The sequence below is a fragment of the Pteropus vampyrus genome, unplaced genomic scaffold (genome assembly GCF_000151845.1).
Source record: "Pteropus vampyrus isolate Shadow unplaced genomic scaffold, Pvam_2.0 Scaffold46, whole genome shotgun sequence".
Lineage (NCBI taxonomy): Eukaryota > Metazoa > Chordata > Mammalia > Chiroptera > Pteropodidae > Pteropus > Pteropus vampyrus.
The window spans coordinates 2238006-2242225 of NW_011888827.1; the positions used below are offsets into that span (position 1 = coordinate 2238006).

The 4220-nt window shown below is 36.0% G+C and overlaps 1 protein-coding gene across 1 annotated transcript in view; it reads left to right on the forward strand.

Annotated features, from left to right (window-relative positions):
* EIF3A (eukaryotic translation initiation factor 3 subunit A) overlaps positions 1–4220 on the forward strand; it is a 37127-nt gene that overhangs the window by 25366 nt on the left and 7541 nt on the right. The window lies entirely within an intron of this gene.

The window sequence follows — 4220 nt, forward strand, 5'->3', positions numbered from 1 at the left end:
AAACTTACTGCTTGTTCGTGGCTCTTCAAAAAAATCTGATCTTTTTCTTTTAAATTTGGGGTAACCAATTACAGGAAAAACTTAAACAGTTTGAAGAGCGATTAGCAGAAGAAAGGCATAATCGCTTGGAAGAACGTAAAAGGCAACGTAAAGAAGAACGCAGAATAACATACTATAGAGAAAAAGAAGAGGAGGAGCAGAGGAGAGCAGAAGAACAGATGCTCAAAGGTAACTAGCCCGAGATTGGAGGTAGGTAGATAACACAGGTTGTCGTTAGGTCAGTATAGAGCGATCTCATTTAGACAGTAAAGGAACGAGGAATCAGGATCATCGGCTCATTAACTGCAACTAACTAGTTCTCAAGTTCTGAGGTCTTAGTTGTTTACAGTTCATTATATGTGAAGATGTTATGTCCTACCAGCTGATTTTCACATTTTTGGTGTTCTTTTAAAAACTGATACTGCCTTTTAAGTTTTTATCACTGTATTCTATGTAGTATTCAACATTTTTTGAGGAAGATATGCCAGATGAAACTGTCAAATACTTTATCTGGAATCCTAGATGCTCAGGAATTGGGAAGGGAGGGATTCCTAGTATCTCTTAAGTCATTACAAAGCTATAATGATGAGTGACATAATGCTTGTTTTCTCAAAAATCTTCTGCCCTTTAGCCGATTGTAAGCTGTTTTTAAATTCTTAAAAATAATTTGCTTCTACTCTGTGTTGCATGTTAAAACCCGCAAAGGAGACCTCGCACTGGGAGAAAGGTACGGGCAGGAGGCACACCTTTAACTTCATGTGTTCTTTAGAGCGTGAAGAGCGAGAGCGTGCTGAACGGGCAAAACGTGAGGAAGAGCTTCGAGAATATCAGGAGCGGGTCAAGAAGTTAGAAGAAGTAGAAAGGAAAAAACGCCAAAGGGAGTTGGAAATTGAAGAAAGGGAGCGTCGTAGAGAAGAAGAGAGAAGACTTGGTGATGATCCACTTTCTAGAAAGGTGAGTGTATAGACATTGTTTCCCCTGTTATGACATGTGTTTATCAACCAGTCCTCTTACAGGGTACATATGTGTCGGTGCATGTGTTGATGTCGGCCTTAGTGTTTTAAACTGGTTATATTTGCATCTAAGTATTTATTTTTAATATTTAACTTGTCAAAAACTGACCTGTTTCCCCCTGTATCTTGTGTCTTTAATTTCCTCTCCTGACTAGTGGCACCATTACTCAATCACAGTTTTGAATCTAAACCTCTCTTTTCTGTTTCTACATTCCTACCTTAATTCATATTTTTCTTTAGCCTATATTACTTATCGGTTTTCTTACTATTTTTCCTGGTCATAATTTTCCCACAGCTTCAGACCTTTCTCTATGTTGTGACCTGCTTGATTTTTCATAATGTATACCTGATCATTACACCTGCTCGTGGGTTTCAAACCTTTTTTGGTTGGTGTTCATTTCTTAGGGCCAAAGGTAAAAACATGCCTGAGCAGCCCTGAACTTTCATGTTTATTGCTTTTTTTCATTAGCTTCATATGTCACTTCATAAGTCACCTGCTTACTCTAGCCATTCCAAGCTGGTTTTATGCCTTATGTATCTGTGACATCTATCAGTATGCTCTTTGTTTTCCTTGGGATGTGCCCAGGCTGCCTTTTAAACAAAATGTTGGTTATTTTTTAAGGTAAGAAGTAATAAGTAACTGGAGTATTTCTTGTCTGTCTTTTTCTCCACTGCTTTATCTGTATCAGACACTTACCTTTATTGAAGGAGCTGCTGCTACTAGTTACCTATGTTGTCTTCAGTTTGTTTTATAATGTATGTGGATAGACTTAGCTTTGTTACTGTTGTTGCTAATTTATGTTTTTACTTCATTCTTGGTGAATGTGGCCTGTATGGTTTCTAATTTTTTTAAATTCAATACATTTTTCTCTTGTGTCCTAAAACATGGTCAAATTTTATGAGTATTCCTTTTCTCTTGGGCGCAGAGTTGTGTGTATGTATGAAATCAGAGTTTTTGTTTCGTTTAATTTATGATAGCTTCATCTTACGAAGAAAGTGAGGTAACTTACCTATGTTTGTGAGTTTCTCTTAGTTTTTGCAAATCCACCTGTGTTTATCGTTTTGTGCATTTTTAACCTTTTGTTTCTGTTTTATGCCTTCTTCTCTTTCAGTTGGAGAGTCTTTAGTTTTACCATGTTCACATTTAACATGGTAACAGATTTGTTTTATTCTTGACATTGGTTTGGAGCTTTTTATTTGCCCCCCCATATCCTGGCCATTTCTTGTTTTCTTTAAGCCACACTTAAGAACTTTGCTCCGTTCATTTTGTTTCTCTATTCTTTTAGTGATTACTATCAATGTTGTCCAAAATCTGTCTAAGCTTTAGCAGTCAAAGTTTTGAATACTCTTCTGTCTCCAGAACAAAACAAAATTCTGAGCGTACCTATATTTATTTTTTATTGCAATTAGCTGAATATTTTTGCCTCCAGAGCATTAAAGTAAGTATCTCTATTTAAGGACTCATTTAACAGTTTTGTAGTCATATTGGAAAACATGATTTAGTTTCAGATATGTTCACGTATAATTTTTCCTCCTTTGTAGATACATTTTTTGTGTGTTTTATTTTAACTTTTTTCAACATATCTTTGTGTATGTTTCAAAAGAGGTTTTTATTTCAGTTTGGTTCATTGGTTCAGCCAGTTCAAAATCTTCCTCCCTCAGATAATTGGAGCCTGTGTGTCCCAGTACACAGTGGATGGGGTGGGTGGTTCTTGATAATAGTCTTGGTGTTGTTACTTCTGTAGACACTGTGTTACTCCTGGGAAACTTTAAAAATTTTTTCTATCCTTGGGGTAAAGGGAGTTAAAAAATTTCAACAGGACTATCTTTAGGCTCCTAAGTGAGTGGTCATCATTGTTCGATCCTTTTGGCTTATGTGCCCTTTCAGCCCAAGATTTAATTTACTTAGAGAAGATTGACTTTCCTTCACTTTGGGGACTTTTTTCTCTTTTTCTCTATTTTGGCCTTTCAAAGTTCTATTATCTCTTTTTATGTTTTGCTGAACTCTTTTCACCTCTTTATCCTTTTGTAGTTGATACTCTGGGATTCCTGCTTAGTTTGTGTGTTTTATCAGCAGGGCCTATTCTGTTTGATCTATCAACTGACTTAATTTTTGGTGATATGTTAAGTTTTTAGAATTCTTTTTGTTGCTTTCGTTTTAATTTATTTATTTTAAATTAAAAAGACATTTATAGAATCCATGAAGTGGTCCCCTCCATTACTCTATCACCCATCTGGCACTACACACTGCCATTAAAATAATATCGACTATATATCCTATGCTATACTCTAAGTTCCCGTGACTGTTTGTAATTACAAATTTGTACTTCTTCATCCCTTCACCTTTTCTCTTTGTTTATTGGCTCTCACAGCCACCCCGAAAAATCTCTTTTGAGGTTTTGATATTTGTTCTAAAACTTCTCATAACTTGAATTCTTTGTTGAGTTTAATTTGCAGAGTGAGTTTGCAAGGTGGGAGAAACTTGGTTTTCTTCCATTGAAGTGACCATAAGTTACATTGACAGTTGAGTTCATATTTCTTCCCATGTTCACTTGGACAAGTCTCTTAGAGCAGCTCCCATATTGAGAGATAGCCCAGAGTGAGTAGCTTTGATGGCAGATGACTTATCATCGGGCCATTCTTGTCCTTCACTGCTTCTTATTGCTAGTTGTTGGAGGTTTTTGTTGCCAAGACATTTTAAAATTTAAGTACAAGATTCTCTTCATCTACTTGGGATTATTGTTATTTTCAGCTTTGTTAGATTTTTATTATAGTCCTTCTACCGCACCCATCGACCTCGTTACATATTGTTCTTACTTTTCTTATGGCCTTGGGTTATGTTTGTAGGAGCAGTCAGGCTGTGTCAGAGGTGTGCACGATTAAAATTGTATGCATTGCACCTTAGAATGGTTCTACCAGATTTACGTTTTCTTCACCCTAAGGATGTTGAGTAGCTCCCACTGCCTTTCCATAATTTTTAACGACAGCGTAATATTTTGGAGAGGAAATTAACTATTATTTTGACCATCCTCATTAGACATTTACTTTGCTCTTCCTCTGTTTAGTAGACACAGATGTACATTTTGGGACATTAGGCTTTTTTTCACATAATCTCAAATGATAATTTCTAGGTCAAGAAAATCTGTAGACATTTTAATAATTCCAGTG